The 12,241-nt window shown below is 38.3% G+C and overlaps 1 protein-coding gene across 1 annotated transcript in view; it reads right to left on the bottom strand.

The window, feature by feature from the left end:
- The window catches only part of lzts2a (leucine zipper, putative tumor suppressor 2a), a 62,658-nt gene that overhangs the window by 49,261 nt on the left and 1,156 nt on the right, over positions 1-12,241 (bottom strand). The window lies entirely within an intron of this gene.

Here is a 12,241-nt window from a genome sequence, read left to right as displayed (position 1 = left end):
GTTTCCATCCCTGTTCTTCAAAATAAAAAGAAAAGAGGCTGTGCAAATTATGCTAGTAAACAAATAAAATCATCATTTAAAAATTCTGCTCTAGACGGGCGTCACAGAGGAAATACTCTGGGGGGGAGTTACATAAATGTCTCTAATCCTTTTTGCTCTGCATGACAAAGACAGGACGTGAAGCTTCCCCATTTAAAGAGACAGGACCGCTTCTGAAATGACTGATTCTAGGAAACACGATGAAAAATCTTCATGGCATGTCATGTTCTATTCATAAGTTTTATTCACTATAAATGTTTACGCGTTGCAAAATACAAACCTAAACATAATCCAACAAGATGTTATTGAGCAAGGTCTTATATTTCCTCAAATAAAAATAAGAAAGAATCAGAAATGCACCATGCTGAGTTAGCAAATAAAATGTGTCAGTGATCTACAATATTGATTGAAAATCAATCGGTTGAACCCACTCAAATCAATACTGCCACTGCCACACAACTTCAGTAACATTCAAAGAAATCTGGCAGTAATACAGACAGATGGTAGGCTGTGTATAGTAAGCACATTTATGTTGGCAGGTCTCCCAAATGTCCTGTCCTGGTTTTGTTCAGCTCTCCATGCTGTTGGATGGAAATGACAGGCACTGTGATGATCAATTAAGTCTGACCCATCCTCTCAGAACGATTCAAACAGGTTAAAAGATCTCATATTCAGGACTGACACATGCTTTAACCTTTAACAAGAAGTGGAATTCATAATACTTTTCAAGGTCAACTGATGAATCAGTTTGTAGACTCTAATAATCTTTGACTGAATGCCGACAATGGTATATTTAAGATTGTAGTGTGAAAACTACTGGCAGCTATTTAAACTGTCATCAGTCGACTGATCTCGAACAACCACTTGTTTTTGTTTATATGGTGTCTACTAATGGATGAGCAAAACTTGCTTTTCTGCTCACTGTGTTCAGGACTTTGATCAAAAGTGTCAGTCAACTTCTGTTGTAGCTGCTGCTTGATGAGGAAATTAAAGTCTGAAAACATTTCTACGTTAACCACAACAATCCCTTGCGGCTATCTTGAAAAGGCAAAGCAGCCCCACAAAACGCTAATACATGTCAAATATGACATCTCTAATATGATATTTTAACACAATATAGCCCCTTTTACAGCCCATGTGATCAAATAGCCTGCGCGTGCATTAAGGCAACAGAAGTTTTGTTATTCCCCATTGGTCCAAACGTGTTAGCAACTCAGAAAGTTTATCAAAATGGTTTCCCAGCATCAAAATGTCTGGTTGTTGCATTGGTTGCACTAATATAATATACTAATATACGTATATATGTATCTGGCCACTTTATATTTGGGCATCTGCTAACGTCTTCTATCCACTCCACTATAGTACACAGATCTGGTAGCTGTGTTGATAAAATTTTTAAAAAATAACTTTCTCTGTCTGTGATGCTTCACTGCTGATTCTTGCCGTACTTCCGTTGCCAAACTGCGCGCGCATACGTTGCCACGTCATCATTGTGTACAAACACTAAAAGGGTCTATACAATATATGACAAGCATCTCTCTATCATTTTAGCCTACACTCTCAGAAAAAAAGGTACATGAAGGTACAAAAAGGGGGCGATAATTATCCAAGATTTGCCAGCTGAGAGTTATCCATCTTCACCCGCACAAGTATGCAACCATGAGTCACACTTGAGTGACGTCAACTCCCTCTTTGACTGATTGGCTAGAAGAGGAGCTGTCAATCTAAAACTAGTGGACCAATAGTCCACTAGTCCACCTGATTTGCATGAAACACTACTTGCAACTTTTGGAAAACCAAGCGCAGAGTGTGGAAAAAACAGCATAAGCATAAAAAATAAATATATAAGCGAAAAATATCAGCGAGAAGAAAAAACAGTAATATAAACAAAGAAAACGTAATTTTGTATGCAATTTGGATAACTTAGCATTCGTTTTCCACTTTTGTGCAATATAATTTTAAATGTGTTTAAAGTTCTGATTATTCTTTCATTCGCACATATTAATTTTTGATCCGTGACCTCAATACATTAGGCAGGAAATTAATCCCATAATAAACGATTTACTTAAGAAACCTCGCTGCTCTAGATCAAAGAGGTTGTTGGACAAGGTGTTTGAAGTAACATAAATCTGAGTAATGTAGTGGGAGGAGAAGTGTAGTGTTTGTGTTATTGAGAAGAAAGCTAATAAAATTACTTTGGGGCCTGAACCGACTGCTCGCAGGCAGAGCTGTAAAACCATCAGCAGCCAGAAAAGCAATTCCTCATCTCCTGGCTCCGGTGGGAAAGGAGAGTGAGAGATGGACACCACAGAGAAAAACAAAACACAACTCAACTATTTCTCTTCATTTTTTAACTTTCCGCAATTATAGTGAAATGTGAACAATCTACAGAGAGGCAAGATTCATCGAGGAGATTTATGGCACATCCCTACTTTTCCATTTTCGACCACAGCAAAAAGGAGAGAGAGAGAATCAGCCGATGATTTGGGCTAAAGAGGAAAGAAAAGAGGGAACAGCACCACAGGCTATCTGGCAAAGTCATTCACTAAACTCTATCCACATGGATGGAGCTCACAGCAACCCCATTTCCCACAATTAAACAAAGCACAATATTTCACACGCACACACATTCATCCTTATATAGTGGTGCTGTTAAGGTTCAATTGAGTTTATGGGCTGTGTGGAACTGAAATTGTCAGGCACATTTACCTTTTTATTGCAGGAAATTGGAGACCACAATGTCCTGCATTTGCTTCATTGCAGGACTTACAGTTAAGAGAAGCTTGCTGAGCTGTGTATTGTGTTGATAATGAACAGTGAGCACTTCTTCAGATTAGATCTTTCAGACCAGCACAAGGCCAAGCACGTACGCTATGTTTACATGACAACGATGTAGTAAAAGACAAAAAAATACTTTGCTTTCATGTACACACAACAACACTGTCAAAAACATCGGCAAAGATGGCTAAATCTGCTGTATTATGCATGCCAGGCCAGTAGGTGGCGATGTTACCTGGTAAAGAAGCACTATACACCTGGACACATGCGCATTCATCTACAGATGAACGATAAAAACAAACAATCAAAATTGTAAAAGCATTAAGGAGTTTTGTTTAAAGTGCACCGATTTCATTGCTAAAAACAACGTTATTTTCTGTACAATTGGTATAATACAAAGTGTTCGCGTGGTTTATGGTTACAAAAAACATTATTTTCCACATACAGTACATTTTTGTTGCTCCAGATTTCACTCTCTTCCTGAACCACACAGATTTGAAAGCTCTGTGTTCCTGATTGGCCAGCAAATCTGTACATTGTGATTGGCCTGAATACCTCTGGCGTCAGCCGGAAATGTGACGTTCCTTACCATGTTTGAAACATTCGGTCACAATGCAATCAGTCCCTCCAGAAAAACGCGATTGTGCGATCGCGCGATATATTGCATAATCAGCCAAAGTCTGCATATTTATGCGGGGCTGCATTTTTTCCAAATACGACGCACTTTCACCGCATTAGTTACATATTTCTGTGCACAAAATATGCGGGGCTTGCATGATTTCATAATCTCCGCATTTTCGTAGCAAAATGTCACAATGACTAATGTGTGACCGCATCATGACGGGCCATCACATATATATTAGCAGAAAGTTGAAAAATTTTGCATTTACTTCCCAAAAGCGCAGCCGTGTCCTCTATTGCCATGGGAACATTATGAAGTGACGTGATTATGTGACGTGAACATCATTGCAGCTTTTGCAAGTTTCCGCAGTTTTTGCAAGTTCCGCAATTTTCGCAAATTCCCGCAATTCCATCGCATAAATATCCTGCATATTCCATCGCATTTTTTAAGAAAACGTGCCGCAAAATCGAGGATTTTTGCCCGCAACAATCACAAAAAAACTCTGCGTTTTTCTGGAAGGACTGTGCAATGCTAACAGGAGTTAACTTACAGACTATGAGTCAGAAGCGGGAGGAATTATGATAATGTCGGTCTTGTCTACATCACCATTCCAAGGAAGTAAACTGTTGTCTACAATCCGTGTGTTTGTTGTAGTCCAAAAAAAGAGATTTACATTGGAGACGATACTAGACAATAGGGGCTCTTTAAACAGTGATGAGGTATTATTATGAGTTTATCTATATTATTAATTATACAAATTACCTTGGACTATAAAGCGACAACATTTTGGAAAAAACGTTAACAAACTCAGTATTTTGGGCAGCACAAACACAGTCCTGTAGGCCGCCATTGTTGTTTTGGTTATACTCGTCCATGCATGCCTATAGACTGAATAAACACATGCGTACAGAGTCACCGTTATCACAGATTCGTGTTTATGTAGTTTACACGGAGACGAAAAGGCGTCGTTATCAAAAACTTGCACTTTAAAACCTGCCTTCAAAAGTTTGCGTTTTCAGTACACCAAAACACAGTCGTTGTGTAAACAAACAGCCAAACCGTTTAAAACCGCTCTTGTATCCAGTTGAAATCCGTGTTGTGTAAACGGCCCCTTAATCTGAATGTTACTGGTTTTGTTACGGCATCAACAGCAATACGATATTAGGCACCTATTTTTTTTAATAAATAAATGTATAAATATGTAGTTCACTAACTTAACTCATGTCTCCATTTTAGTACATATTGGGTTTTTCTTTATTGTATCATGTCAGAACATTTCCTATGTAGAATTGTTTAGTTATAGTGTATTTACAGCCTCCATACTATATTGTACATAGTGGCTTGTAAAGCAACTAAAATCACAAATAATGTTACAGGAACATTACATTACTCCAAACAACATTGTTATACATGAGATTGATTGCTTTCACATTCAGAATGCCATATAAATGCACTTAAATGATGTCTGGGGATACAGACAATTCAGGAATTCCCATCCATTAAAGACAGATCCTTAAACAAAGCTTTAGTGTACACCAATAAAATGTGTATGTAATTTAGCAGGCTTGTTTTGTTCGTTTCTCTTAACAGTGCTATTCTGTCAAAACTTGCTTCATCTGTCAACACATTCCAAGCTGAATGTTGGGTCTGTATGGGTATATGTACACTGGTTCACTATGTCAGCTGACTAGACAACAATGGTTAACACTGAGAAAGTATTGTATGCATCTCCTGACCCTCTGACCTCATCTTATGACCTTGTTTAAATTTTACCACTGGCTTCAAAGATGCCTTTAACATAGAAACACTGGATAGATTAACAAAGCATTGGAAGAGGTCAACAACCTTGCTGCAGTCACATGGAGATTATCCAAACACACTGTAGTACTGCAGTACTCTACAAAGATGGGACTTAAAAGACTCGGGTCTCTTTAGTTGAGACGGCTAATAAGTCTGTCTGGCCAACTGCATGTGGAACGGGGTGAATAAGGACACGAAATGAGCGCTGCGCTCTATGGACCGTAATCCCTTCACAAGACCGGGCAATCTAAGCCTGTACAGCTCTTTAAACATGCCTTAGTGACTGTGATCATGGTTCAGCATGACTGGTCTGGATGTAAGCCCTCGGTTGCTGTTAGCTGTGTCAAAGACAGAGAAGCTTTATTCTAAAGTGTAGATCTGTAATCTTAAAACCGGAGGGTCACACACATCCATCAATTATTCAAATGACAAATTCCACTAGAAATTGATTTCTGGATTATCTTACACAGCCGGTAAAAGCCTTCAGGGGGACGGCAATCTAAGATTTCATCAGCTCTATAATTGACTTGCTATGTGTCTTCTTTGCTGCATCTCATGAACTTTATATAAACTACAGTGTGTTCTGAAAAAGGCCATAATGTACACAGGTCAATGACAAATAAACATTTTCTGCAAAAGGATTTTTAATGGGAAAACAATAACATTAGTCAACATTTGAAGTAGATCAAAAAGTTCATCAAAGTTGTCCTAAGACAAGAATGGGTTCTGTTCAAAATGTTAAGAACTTTTATAAAAGGTTTTGATACACTTCAAAATTCAAAACTGAATCCTTACTCTATCCAGATTCACAATGGGAAGCTTATAATCATGATTTAGAGATTTACAGGTCTATTTTTATTACCTCACATCCGTAAACTCCCGGCTACTCCAACGCATGCATGTGTTTCGGTTGTGGAATAGTTTGTAGCTTGTGTTTATAAAACAGTTGCTTAGAGTTTAATAAACTTGTCATCTAAATGGGGGCATTTAATCTGTAAAGTTTTATACGCTGATCATCTGGGGAAAGTCCACTGATCTATATAAATGACTGGATTGCGCATGACATCACAATTGTGAAGCCACCGTCATACTGGTATGTCCAAACATTTGATTAAATGAATAGGATGTTAGCAGATTTTAATGATAAAACAGTACTTTGTGTTAAATTGTTTTAAAGTAAAGAAGACTTCAATTCTATTGCTTTTACTGTACAAGCATGGCAGTTCGCATAAAAATTGGGTGTTGTTTTCACTGATGGTGAAAACTATGGTATGCAGCTTTAAAATGCACATGCTTGGTTTGTTTGTTTATTCTTAACGCCATTCCAGCATCTATGGCTATATTCATTACGAGAACTTGTTAATCCATAAACAATTTATCCAAGAGGGGCAATTTGGCATCCAATTCACCTAAACTGCATGGTTTCAGGCTGTGGGAGAAAACCAGGGGACCTGAGGTAATCCCACACTGACCCAGAGAACATGCAAACTCCACACAGAAAGGCACCTGACCTAACCAGCATGTGCTTGGACGTTATGGGATATATATAATGTTTTTTGGTGGTTATGTTTGTTTCTTTTTTTTAAACATCTGTAAAGTTTTCAACAAAAGCTTTTGACTATGACACATAGTCACGAGAGCCAACACGGGTTCCTCCCCTTTGAGATACTGTTTTATGGCTTCATCACTAGAAAATTGTTTTCATCATATTGGACATTTAAGCAAACTAATTCAGGACGAATGTTTTTAAGCATAAGTACTATTTAAAGACAAATCTTCACTTCGTCATATTTTTCTCAAACATTGCTTTTCTTTTTGTTATGATTGTTATAAACTCACCTTGACATATTAGACATGACTAGCGTGATCCAATACTCGATTATCAATGTGTGACTCATTTTGAATGTGCTCTAAAACAGTGGTTTTCAAACTGGGGGCCGGGGCCCCCAGGGGGGCCGCGAGATGGTGCCAGGGGGGCCCCAGTTTTATGACATTTTATGAAATACATTAATTTATTATGAATTCTGTTTAATTAAACCTAAAAAAATAAGGCTACTAACCAAAAGCACTACTTTTTTGTATAATTTAATGTTTTTTTTATTAAAATGTTGAGTTTTAGAACAGTTTTTTGTCACATATTTTCTTTGGGGGGCCGCGAAGGAATGCACCTTACATAAGGGGGGCCGCATGGCGAAAAAGTTTGGGAACCACTGCTCTAAAAGATGTCGACCATTAAGTTTGCTTAATCTCATCCCCTCCCTGTTGGACTGAACTGGTAGTGGGTGTTGCCACCCACATGCATGAGTACAACTGGAGGCTCAGTCTGAAGGTAATAACAAACTGGTTAAGTAATGTCTGAATAATGTTTTCTTAAAAAACAGAGGCCCTTTGCAATACTGCAAAGCAAACTGCTACTGCCGTCTCATCTCTTGTCATCTGCAGCTAAACTAATGTTTACGCACCAAATTGCAGATCAGCAAAGGTCAAAATGCAGACAAGGCTGACATTGGTAAAGCGGGATGCTTTGGTACGTCACGCGATTTGCTTGTTTGCAGTCAGCGGGAGATGTTGCGGACCAGCCAGCAGCAGAGAAGAAAGAGCGTGTCTGGGGTGGAACGCGAGGCTTGTCTCCTATAATAACTCACATCACCATGGGACGTGCTGTGCAGCGAAACCAGTTATGAGCCAAGAACCCCTGCGTTGCATCAGCTCGCATCTCTCGCGGGCCACGGATCATAAATCAAGGCACGAACAAAATGGACACTTGTTTTCCTAATGTTTCCCTCTCTGCGTGGGGGTATGTGAATTTCTAGAGCCCTTTGACAGGGCAGATTCCTGACTAATGAAAAGCAGGGAAAGCAAGAGACGCTACATCTCAGGGAGTTTTTCTTCTGGCTGTCGCCGCTGGCTTGCTCACTGGAGCGAGGAAACTATACTGTAATGCTGCATTGGAACATAATGTGAAATCCATTGGAAAGGAAAAATTAAATTAGGGTAAACTGCATTTGTTCCATGTGCTGTTATTCACCCACCCCACAAACGCCAAAAACACACAACATTGGACTGGAAACATCACTTGTAATAACATCTCGCTGCTCAACATACTTTCACTGCACAGCATCTTTGCAGAAAGAGATACAAAATAAAGGTGGTACGGTATATGATGCTATAGGATAACGTTTTGGGCTTTTTAAAAGTGTACAGTATTGGGTGTCTGGATCAAACTCACTTACCTCTCTAACTGTGCATTCAAACCAGACATGGTAGAAAAACATGCTATTCGCATGTACATGGACGCTTGAACATTTTACGTTAAATTCGCTTCATTCGCACATGAAAGTTGTGCGTGAAATTCTAGTCATTCGAGATCTGCCAAAGTCATATCCGCCAAAGTAAATTTTTTTAACTTACACATATTCTTGCGGCAGCGCTCAATTTGCGTGAAACGCGGCATCTGATAAGGCAACAATTGTGCCACGCCATTCACGCTTACCGCGCCACAAGATGCCTTATCGCATCTTTGCATTGACTTAACATGTAAATCACTCACGTTTGCCGCCTCTTCCGCATCTGGTGTGAACGCACAGTAACGGTACATTCACACAGGGCATAAGCGTTAACGCTTAACGGAAGGCTTGTCTGAAGCGTGGCCAATAGCCAATCACAGTAGCCGCAGCACATGCTCCCATCTTCCATTAACGTAATTGGCTGGCTCTGCCTAGGTTATTTGCATAAGGCAATCTAATTGGCTGACGCACACGTTGCCACTTGAAAAGTTGAGAAATGTTCAACTTCTGCTGTGAGCAACGGCACTGACGCGGCGCAGACGAATCCACAATTCAGTTTGGCAACACATAACGTCACCCATTAAAAGTGAATGGGAAGCGTTAACGCTTACGCCCAGTGTGAATGCACCGTAAGGGGCCGATAACCTCAAACACGTTTTAAACAAAACTTGCTGGCAAGCGCCCAGATGTCCGCCTGGCCTTTTTTAGCCACGTTTATAAACTTTGGTGTACACGCCCCCTAAGGTTAGAAGCTTGGATATGTCAGCCATCAACATTGCAGCAGTCAGCACTGACATATTGAGTAGGACTTACTGTAGTCCACCTGGCCTCAATCTCCTTATTACATCACATTCAAACACTTTATGTATTTATCTTAATACGGGTTCCAGTAATTGAGAAAAGCAACGCACATTGTTTTGTTCCAATTTGAAAATCCATCAAGAAATGCTATCCATATGTAATATGAGAAAGAGAAAGACTAAACCAGGAAAACATCTTAGCACACGTTGATTTTATCTTGGGAATATTAATGGATTGAACAGATCAAAATCTTCTGTGCACACTCAGAGCCATAAATAGACCACAAGGCTATCTTAAATGCAGAAACACTTGCATCAATGCATCATTGTGAATTTAATAAATGGTTATGTCAGAATCACTCCAGCAACGATATAAAAGATTGACTGTATTCCCTAAGCCAGCATTGAATTTTCCCACACTGGACATATCAGAGATAACGTTGTAAATCCTGTACCTCCAGGATGACAGTCTATGCTCTTCCAATTCAGAAAAAATGCAAGCAAGGTTACAGAGCGATGCATGCCAAAAGCCAAGCCAATGTCTTATAAAATTACAAACTCCATCTTTATTTATATGGCAGATGGCAAATTCATTATGACAGAAACAATCCAATTTCGTCAATTTGAAAGCCGTACTCAACCTGCTATCACATTTTGTCATACTTAACTGAAAAGACCTTCACATGGTTGATTTAGTGAGCCTGTGTGATTGCTGATGTTTGTTTATTAGGATATTTCTACTGTTTATGCACATTTCAGCACATGGCTAATCAATTTATGCTGCTGATTGGTTAAAAATAATTGTGGGTGTGGTTTGGAAAGGACATTCTTTATTTGCAAGAGCATGCAACCCATAACAAACTTATTTTATAACTATGCCGCGCATTATACTAAACACAGGTTTAGCACCTAAAGTAAGTTTAAAGTAAATTGGACCAGTGATGATTTGTATGGAGTTTATCCATCTACAGTATACCCCTGACCATCCCATTGGTATTATTTCAATAATTTCCTCTCTGTCCAGACATGATGTCTCCTACAGCAGCCAGTGAAATGCCTGAAAGCAGCTGGGTATGACAAACCATGTGCAAAGCCAAGAATCAGTGTCTGTGTGAAAAAACGTGTGTGTGAAGCGTTGTAGTTCAGACCCTTTGAGTCATAAAGACGGCTTTAGAGCATACAATGGCAGCATATGCTGTTAAAAAATTGTTTTTAAAGCCTTGGACAGATACAGACTATTGATAAATATGTGTAATAATAATAAGATTGTGAGTCCACAGAGGTGTCTCTGACAGTGTGAAGATTATTTTTAACAAAGCAGCTTTATATTTCATTTTCCACAGATCCAGTAGTTGTGGTGTAGGATTCCTAGAGCTCTGCCTTGTGATAAGAGACTTTGTGTTTTCAGTTAATAAGATTTCAGAGAGCTTTTGAACTCTTCGTTGTTCGAAAAAACAACTTGGCTGTATGCAGTGAGCATGGCAGGTACCATAACTGGGTCAGAGTTAAAGCTTTCTTATAAGCAGACAAGGCAGTCTGGCAATAAAAGCTTAAATCATTAAAATAAATGGATATGATGTCTTTGCATTTAGCAACTCCCTCCAGTGATTTGCAAAATGGGATGTTTAGCTGTTTTACAGTTTTACAGCCCTTAAAGGGGACATATCATAAAAAAATATGACATGTTTAAGTCACTATAATTGGGTCCCCAATGCTTCTATCAACCTAGAAAATGAACAACCTAGTAACGTAGTTTCTGTAAACCATTCTCTGCAAGAATGAAAAAAATAGGTAATTGAAATTTGGCTCCCCTTGTGATGTCAGAAGGGGATAATACCGCCCCTTAATCTGCACTATACAACCACGGCACTGCCATTTAGTGCAGAGATCAGCTCATTTGCATTTTAAAGGACACACCCAAAAATGGCACATTTTTGCTCACCTACAATGCTATATTAAATGATCTATATGGTAGTTTATGCTAAAACTTCACATATGTATTTTGGGGACACCAAGTCTTGTGAAACGTCCCCTTTAACAAATATATATTTGTCCTGTAATACTCATACCGTGGCGTAGCACAAATAAAACAAAGCTTTAAAATTTAAACTATTGTCTTGGAGAAATTTTCCTAATCTAAAATTTAACACAATGACTAAACTAAACATGTCAAGCACATGCCCTGATCACATTTCACCCCTAAAACAATGAATATACTGTACTATTTTCAATAAAGAAAATAAAAGCAATGTTTAGGACTATATATTCCTTTTAATTGTAAATTTTTTTACAGACAATTATGCACCTATTTACTCCTGAAATTAAAGTACTAAAATAACAAAAGTTTTAAAAAATCTTATTACTGCACTGTAAAAAAAAATTGTTGGTTCAACTTAAAAAAGTAAGTTACCTGGTTGCTTAAATGTTTTAAGTTAATTCAATTTAAAAATATTAGTTAACTCAAAAAAGTTGTGTAAAAATGTTAACTAATTTACTGTAAGGCAACCAGGTAACTTAAAGTTGAACCAACTTTTTTATAGTGTGAAATGTAAAAAAAAAGTTTTGATTTATAAAGTATCACAATAGTATTTATTGAATGCCTTTGATGAACAAGCTGTAAAACAGTAAAATGACTGTAATACAGTAATTAAGAGCTAACAGGAAGCACCGCTGAGAATAATGGGAAATACAAAAGTACACAAGATAACTATAACACTTTTTAAATGTATTGTGTCTACTGCTTTCCATTTCAGATAGCACGAGTTGTTATTAACAGTTTACAATTTTCATACATAGACAACTGGCCAAGTGTGAGATCTGAGGAACCTGATGAGGATGTGTGAGAAAATGCAAATGACCTTAGATAAGCTGAATACAAAGACTATTCACAATGTGTTTGTCTTTAGTGGCAATAG

Source organism: Paramisgurnus dabryanus, chromosome 20 (assembly GCF_030506205.2).
Source record: "Paramisgurnus dabryanus chromosome 20, PD_genome_1.1, whole genome shotgun sequence".
Lineage (NCBI taxonomy): Eukaryota > Metazoa > Chordata > Actinopteri > Cypriniformes > Cobitidae > Paramisgurnus > Paramisgurnus dabryanus.
Note: the sequence above shows the minus strand (reverse complement) of the source record. Positions and strands in the feature narration are given on the sequence as shown.